Here is a 9,330-nt window from a genome sequence, read left to right on the forward strand (position 1 = left end):
TATAGTGAAAAGAATGCCAATATGGACACAGCCATGGAGTTTAGCCCAACAGCTGTCCAACGGGTTTATGGATGTTGTTGAACAGCAGCTGAAATGCCGTGAGGGAATCCTACCGAGCCATTTAAACCAGCAGATCTGAGCCACTCCATAAACAACAAGCATAATACATCTAGAATTAATACAGGATTGTTGTTGGTCAGTTATGTCATGTGGGGTGAGCAGTGCTTCATACCTCACCACAGTGCTAACCCACTGGGCAAACAACGGGTTTAAATTAACCTCGTTTCCACGGGTTTCAACCCAAAGAATCAATATGACGATCAACGTGATGATCAACGTGATCGATGTGGAAAACTAATTGGATTTGTAAACTGTCATCATCGTAAGGACATGTCCTATTTTTTTTTGTTCACCCAAATTTGAACCTAAATCCAAATGACATAGTGATTTTTTTGGGGTTGATTTGACATTGTATTCACGTTAGTTGACAACTCAACCAAGTGTAAATCAAAAATAGACGTTGAACTGACGTCTGTGCCCAGTGAGAAAACACTGTGATATTATGGGATTGATATGTTAAGCTTCCACAGAACCTGTAACAGCAACAAAACAACACTGAGGTTACATCCCAAATGGGCACCCTATTCCCTACATAGTGCACTACTTCTAACCCTATTGCATATAGGCCCTGGTCAAACGTAGTACACTGTATAGGGAAAAGGGTGCCATTTTGGCAGGAAGCCTGTGATGACCAACACAACACTGACTCACTCAGACAGAAGATTGCGTTATTATGACTACATAGAGATGTCTGTAATTAACCCCAGTCAGTGTTCAACCTATTGATGGAGTCTGTCCATGTAGCGTCACGTGCCAGACTTCTATAGGTTCCTCTCTATTTCCCATGATATGACCTCTGGCTACGTAAGAGTAGTGATTATAAAAACATGGGGGTATGTAAACATATTTGTGTGTGTTTGTCGGGGTGGGTGGGGTTGTCATCAGTGCCGTGTCTGTTACAGTAATCACACATCCCTAGCTCTAGCAGGGATGTGTGTGTGTGTGTGTGTGTGTGTGTCAGTCCTGCCCTCTGTCCTAGCGACTTTGGCGCCTCACTTCCTGCTTTGGTTCCCATAAGTATAATTTGATTGGCTCTGTGCCAGAACGGGACGGACACACACACATTCCTATATGAGATAAGGATACCAATCTCATACACAAACACACAATCATAGTGAGACTTTTCTCTGGCCCTATTCACATGTTATCTAGTGGGACTCTGGCCCTATTTGGTGGGATTTTCCTGTTTCTCATCCACTGCCTCACTTGGCCCGCTGCGACCAGTGATCACCATCAACACATTGTGTTCATAGAGACAGGACATTCAAACCAGGAAAACAAAATGAGATCACGATGGATTAGACTGTGATGTCATCAAACAGGGAATCTTCAAGATTCTCTAGGAAGTAGTTCAGCAGTGGAGGGCCAAAAGGAATGGAACTCTTAGTGGGAATGTTAGAACTCTTATGACAGAATCAGGGAGCAGAAGGCAGGTTGGCTTTATGTCATTTCCTCCTCTGGATCTGACTGATGCTTAACTCAGTTACAGATCACTCAGTTCAGCTGACCACACACACCTGTCTGTCCTGTCTCTGCCCTGGCTGTGTCCTGTCTAGGGCTGTGGCGGTCATGAAATTTAGTCAGCTATTGATTGTCAAGCAAATAACTGTTGGTCTCACGCTAATTGACCATTAATTAATTAACACATTTAGCATCTCCTGGCTTCCACACATAGCCTACAATCAATTAACGCAGACCTTTGGAACATCTACATTTTGAAAAGTCTAATAAATCCATGTAATATAGCAGCTATTCTGTGTTGAGCGGGTAACAAAGAAACAGGTACTTCTATATGCTTAATTTAGAGTTATTTATGTAACTTTAGTTGTGATAAACATTGGGTTATACGTTTAGATTTTTAATACATTGTAATGTCGCATGATGCGACTCTAATGATGATTTGGAAAGAGTCGCTTGAACGGCATGAGCTCTGGTAAGTTTTTTGCACAAGCTGCAAACACTTCAATTGTCTCTTACTCACAATTTGACAAGCACTTGATAATGCCTCGAATTTCACAGTGGCATCCCCTTTGTGGCTGTAATGCACCCTAAAAGAAATCTATGCCTTTTGCGTCACAGAGTGTTGCGTTGTGCCCTTCTCCCTGAGCGCTGCACAATCCAAAGCGCCTCTCACTCACATGGCTCTGCATCACGTGATCGAGTCTTTCTCACAGGCTACAAGTGAAGACAGACACATCGGGGACGCACGCATCCAATTCCGAGGTGCATGTTGAAGATATTGGAAAAGCTGTCCACATTTACTTTTCGTCAGCCAACAGGATGAGTAGGCCTGACGAACAGCAAAAGCACTAGCCTATGTCAATCTACTATCCCCCATAGTACAAAAGTCAACCTATTCTATTCTGTGCAAGAAATAAATATTCCAAACATAGTCTGGGACAGTTGTGGGGTGAAACAGATCCCAAATTAACACAACTAGCATAAAAAAAACGTTTTTACTTAATGTGGCTGAATGTTTAGCTTAAAATGTTGACAAACTATTAAGCTATTTCTTCACACTATAAAACACAGCAAAGCACACATGGCAGTAGGCTATAAGCACAAATGCTCCTTCAGCAGGAAACCACCATTATCAAAAGTGACTGCAAATGCGATTATGCATGTAATGCTTTTATTATAAAGGTGCATTTTTATGGTGAAAATGATCTTCCCCAAACTTGAAACTCACACGCTGCTTATGTACGCCAGTTAGGCTCTAAACCCCTTGTAAAGCGGATTAATGCGCTTAATTTTAAGTTATTTGGCCACTTTAGTTGTGATACAAACCTTATCAAAACATATGTAGCCTAGCCCATAGGCCTATAAGGTGTGTAACTATGATTAGAAAAAGTTGCAAAAAAAAAAAAAGGTTGTTTCTTATGCTGGGAATCATTCACAAGTGACAGTCTGATGAGTGACAATATTAGCCTATTCTTGATTTAATCTTGTCTTTAAATATACACTACCAAAGTTTGGGGTCATTTAGAAAATTCCTTGTTTTTTAAAGAAAAGCAATTTTTGTTATCCATTAAAATAACATCAAATTGATCAGAAATACAGTGTAGACATTGTTAATGACTATTATAGCTGGAAACGGCAGATTTGTTAATGGAATATCTACATAGGCATACAGAGGCCCATTATCACCGGACGTGCTACCTGTCCCAGATCTGCTGTTTTCAACTCTCTAGAGACAGCAGGAGCGATAGAGAAACTCTGAATGATAGGCTATGAAAAGCCAACTGACATTTACTCCTGAGGTGCTGACCTGTTGCACCCTCTACAACCATTGTGATTATTATTATTATTATTTCACCCTGCTGGTAATCTATGAACATTTGAACATCTTGGCCATGTTCTGTTATAATCTCCACCAGGCACAGCCAGAAGAGGACTGGCCACCCCTCATAGCCTGGTTCCTCTCTAGGTTTCTTCCTATAGGTTTTGGCCTTTCTAGGGAGTTTTTCCTAGCCACCGTGCTTCTACATCTGCATTGTTTGCTGTTTGGGGTTTTAGGCTGGGTTACTGTACAGCACTTTGAGATATCAGCTGATGTAAGAAGGGCTTTATAAATACATTTGATGATTCGATCAGAAACTATCACTCCTGTGTTCCAATGGCACGTTGTGTTAGCTAATCCAAGTCCTCAACTGGCAGCTTCATTAAATAGTACCCGCAAAACACCAGTCTCGATGTCAACAGTGAAGAGGCGACTCCGGGATGCTGGCCTTCTATGCAGAGTTCCTCTGTCCAGTGTCTGTTCTTTTGCCCAACTTAATCTTTTCTTTTTATTGGCCAGTCTGAGATATGGCAAAGGAACAGACACTGGACAGAGGAACTCTGCCTAGAAGGCCAGCATTCCAGAGTTGCCTCATCACTGTTGATGTCGAGACTGGTGTTTTGCGGGTACTATTTAATGAAGCTGCCAGTTGAGGACTTGTGAGGCGTCTGTTTCTCAAACTAGACACTCAAATGTACTTGTCCTCTTGCTCAGTTGTGCACCGGGGCCACCCCCTTTCTATTCAGGTTAGAGCCAGTTTACGGTGTTCTGTGAAGGGAGTAGTACACAGCGTTGTACGAGACATACAGTTTCTTGGCAATTTCTCGCATGGAATAGCCTTCATTTACAAGAATAGACTGACGAGTTTCAGAAGAAAGTTATTTGTTTCTGGCCATTTTCAGCCTGTAATCGAACCCACAAATGCTGATGCTCCAGATACTCAACTAGTCTAAAGAAGGCCAGTTTTATTGCTTCTTTTAGCACAGTTTTCAGCTGTGCTAAAATAATGGCAAAAAAGGGTTTTCTAATGATCAATTAGCCTTTTAAAATGATAAACTTGGATTAGCTAACACAACGTGCCATTGGAACACAGGAGTGATGGTTGCTGATGATGGGCCTCTGTATGCCTATGTAGATATTCCATTAAAAACCAGCTGTTTCCAGCCTACAATAGTCATTTACAACATGAACAATGTCTACACTGTATTTCTGATCAATTTGATGTTATTTTAATTGACAAAAAAAAAAACGCTTTTCTTTCATAAACAAGGACATTTCTAAGTGACTACAAACTTATGAACGGTAGTGTTTGTGTGAAATTTGTTTTGATTTAGAATGGACTACTATCATGCACCTGTCTCAAAACAGGCTCCAGCGGGGGGAAAAAATACATGTCATCTATGCACTTAAATAGCGAATGAAGGACGCTTTTCCTGTGGTTCATTTTCATGCCGGACAGGTAGGCTATACTCCTGTTGTAAAGAGAAACAATGTGTTTAATATTATGAGAAATAAATATAGTAGGCCAAGCCTATAGAAAGCTGATGGGATCCTCCTCTTTTTAAGAGGCCATCACTGTTTTCTTGCGCAATTGCATAGCCTATAGAAATGTTGCGCAACATGAGCTCATGGGCTCTAATGAAGTGTTTGATTTGCATTGACGTCAGAGTGATTAGAAGGACAATAAAGTGCTGAGTACCAGGCAGTTAGCAAGTTTGGTAGGTTACTAATGACCATCAGCAGCATCAGAGCTTGGAGAAGCCTAATTACCTTGACTAAACGGTCATGTGGAATTTGACAGCCTTCTTGACTTGGGACCGCTGGTGTGGCAGTAATACAGTCCCCGCAACAACCCTAGTCCTGTCTCTGTCCTGGTAGTGTCCAGTCTCTGTCCTCTGGCTGGGCAGACAGGGGCTCGTCTCCCTGTCCTCTGGCTGGGCAGACAGGGGCTCATCTCCCTGTCCTCTGGCTGGGCAGTCAGGGGCTCATCTCTCTGTCCTCTGGCTGGGCAGACAGGGGCTCGTCTCCCTGTCCTCTGGCTGGGCAGACAGGGGCTCCTCTGTCTGGGCAGACAGGGACTCGTCTCCCTGTCCTCTGGCTGGGCAGACAGGGGCTCGTCTCTCTGTCCTCTGGCTGGGTGACAGGGGCTCGTCTCTCTGTCCTCTGGCTGAGTAAAAAGGGGCTCGTCTCTCTGACGTAGGTCCAGCATACACAGCGTAGCTAAGTGAGCTAAAGGTTATTGTAGGCTGTGCACACTGGGTACGGTAATGATATGGGTCATGATGTTACACATAACACTGACAGTCAAGTTGACAGAGGTATTGCTCAGTGGTCAATACACAGATGTGTTAAATTACACATTTCCCTTTCCTTCCTCCCTCCCTTCCGCCCTCCCTCTCTCCCTCCATCCATCCATCACATCACACAGAATATCTGTCAACACTTTAATATTCTCGTTTTGATCAAAGACAAAATGACATGTGAAAACACCAAACAGTGAGGTGACCTAGCTCCTCTAATTCACAACTCTGTACCTGTGCTGTACTAGACTTGGTCTTAGGCCTACTTGACAAACCCATATGACTCTGTCCTAAATGGCTGTATTCCCTATACAGTGCACTACTTGTTGTCCCTATGGGATGGGAGCTGGTCAAATGTAAAGCAGTACATAGGCAATAGGGTCCCATTTTGGACTCAGCCATACAGCCATACTACAGCTCTGTTACTTCTCCAGTGTTCCAGTGTTCCAAAACTTCAGACAATAAAAACAATGACAAGATTCCATTTTCCTTTTCACTTAAAACATTCAGGAATGTGAATCATAACGCGCGAACAATTCATATAAATTAAAATTACATTACTAAAGAAAAGGAATGAGATGAAGTTTTTAAAAACTAAAGAAAATAAAATCAGTACCGCCCCAGACGTAGAGCCTGTTAAGTTGAAGAATGGTTAGTTAGTGTGTCTCCAGATGAAATATGACACACACACACACACACATATTCGCCTACACACTACTACACTGACTCTTTCTGTGGTACTGGGTTATAAACACACATAACATCCAAAAGTCTAGTGATCAATAATAAACATCTGTGTGAGTAGTGTTCATCAGTGATGACTAACTAGTATACTCATTACAATAGCTACACTAACTAGTATACTAGTTACAGTAGCTACACTAACTAACTGGTATACTTGTTACAGTAGCTACACTAACTAACTAGTATACTAGTTACAGTAGCTATCCTAACTACACTGAACAAAATTATAAACACAACATGTAAAGTGTTGGTCCCATGTTTCATGAGCTGAAATAAAAGATCCCTAAAATGTTCCATAAGCACGAAAAGCTTATTCTCTCTCTTTGTTTCATCCCTGTTAATGAGCATTTCTTCTTTGCCAAGATAATCCATCCACCTGACAGGTGTGGCATATCAAGAAGCTGATTTAACAGCATGATCATTACGCAGGTGCACCTTGTGCTGGGAACAATAAAAGGCCACTTTAAAATGTGCAGTTTTGTAACAACACAATGCCACAGATTTTGAGGGAGCGTGCAGTTGGCATGCTTACTGCAGGAATGTCCACCAGAGCTGTTGCCAAATAATTTAATGTTCATTTCTCTACCATAAGCTGCCTCCAACGTAATTTTAGAGATTATGGCAGTATATCCAAATGGTCTCACAACCGCAGACCACATGTATGGCGTTGTGTGCGCGAGTGGTTTGCTGATGTCAACAGAGTGCCCCATGGTGGCGGTGGGGTTATGGTATGGGCAGGCATAAGCTACGGACAACAAACACAATGTGCATTCAAATTGCCATCGATAAAATGCAAGAGTTATTACACTACCGTTAAAAAGTTTGGGGTCACTTAGAAATGTCCTTGTTTTGGACAAAAAAAATATTTCTCTTTCAATTAAAATAACATCAAATTGACCAGAAATACAGTGTAGACATTGTTAAGGTTGTAAATGACTATCGTAGCTGTAAACGGCATATTTTTAATTGAATATCTACATAGGCGTAGAGGCCCATTATCAGCAACCATCACTCCTGTGTTCCAATGGCACGTTGTGTTAGCTAATCCAAGTTTATCATTTTAAAAGGCTAATTGAGCATTAGAAAACCATTTTGCCATTGTGTTAGCACAGCTGAAAACGCTTGTATTGTTTCTTTAATCAACACAACTGGCCTTCATTTGACTAGTTGAGTATCTGGAGCATCAGCATTTGTGGGTTCTATTACAGGTTCAAAACCACCAGAAACAAAGACCTTTCTTCTGAAACTCGTCAGTCTATTCTTGTTCTGATAAATGAAGGCTATTCCATGCGAGAAATTGCCAAGAAACTGAAGATCTCGTACACCGCTTTGTACTACTCCCTTCACAGAAGAGCGCAAACTGTCTCTAACCAGAATAGAAAGAGGAGTGGGAGGCCCCGAAGCACAACTGAGCAAGAAGAGTACACAAGAGTGTCTAGTTTGAGAAAAGTCCTCAACTGGCAGCTTCATTAAATAGTACCCGCAAAACACCAGTCTCAACGTCAAAAGTGAAGAGGCGACTCCGGATGCTGGCCTTCTAGGCAGAGTTGCAAAGAAAACGCCATATCTCAGACTGGCCAATAAAAATAAAAGATTATGACGGGCAAAAGAACAGACACTGGACAGAGGAACTCTGCCTAGAAGGCCAGCATCCTGGAGTCGCCTCTTCACTGTTGACATCGAGACTGGTGTTTTGCGGGTACTATTAATGAAGCTGCCAGTTGAGGACTTTTGAGGCTTCTGTTTCTTAAACTAGACACTCTAATGTACTTGTCCTCTTGCTCAGTTGTGCACCGGGGCCTCCCACTCCTCTTTCTATTCTGGTTAGGGACAGTTTGCACTGTAATATGAAGGGAGTAGTACACAGCATTGTACAAGATCTTCAGTTTCTTGTCGATTTCTCGCATGGAATAGTCTTCATTTACAAGAATAGACTGACGAGTTTCAGAAGAAAGTTATTTGTTTCTGGCCATTTTGAGCCTGTAATCGAACCCACAAATGCTGATGCTCCAGATACTCAACTAGTCTAAAGAAGGCCAGTTTTATTGCTTCTTTAAATCAGAACAACAGTTTTCAGCTGTGCTAACATAATAGCAAAAGGGTTTTCTAATGATCAATTAGCCTTTTAAAATGATAAACTTGGCTTAGCTAACACAACGTGCCATTGGAACACAGGAGTGATGGTTGCTGATAATGGGCCTCCGTAAGCCTATGTAGATATCCATTAAAAATCAACCGTTTCCAGCTACAATAGTCATTTACAACATTAACAATGTCAAAACTGTATTTCTGATCAATTTTATGTTATTTTTACTTTTCTTTCAAAAACAAAGACATTTCTAAGTGACCCCAAACTTTTGAACGGTAGTGTACGTGATGAGATCCTGAGGCTCATTGTTGTGCCATCACCTCATGTTTCAGCATGATCTGTATACAATTTCTGGACCCTGAAAATATCCCAGTTCTTCCGTAGCCTGCATACTCAAACATCTCACCCATTGAGCATGTTTGAGATGCTCTGGATCGACATGTACAACAGCGTGTTCCAGTTGCAGCTAATATCCAGCAACTTCGCACAGCTATTGAAGAGGAGTGGGACAACATTCCACAGGCCACCATCAACAGCCTGATCAACTCTATATGAAGGAGATGTGTCGTGCTGCCTGAGGCAAATGGTGGTCAGACCAGATACTGACTGGTTTTCTGATCCACACCCCTCTTCTTTTTTTTTTATGTGAGGCCTATAAGTATTCCCAGTCATGGATAAGAGCGTCTGCTAAATGACTTAAATGTAAATGTAAACGTGAAATCCATGTACTAGGGCTTAATGAATTTATTTAAATTGACTGATTTCCTTATATGAACTGTAACTCTGTAAAATCTTTG

Source organism: Salmo trutta, chromosome 12, assembly GCF_901001165.1.
Source record: "Salmo trutta chromosome 12, fSalTru1.1, whole genome shotgun sequence".
Classification (NCBI taxonomy): domain Eukaryota; kingdom Metazoa; phylum Chordata; class Actinopteri; order Salmoniformes; family Salmonidae; genus Salmo; species Salmo trutta.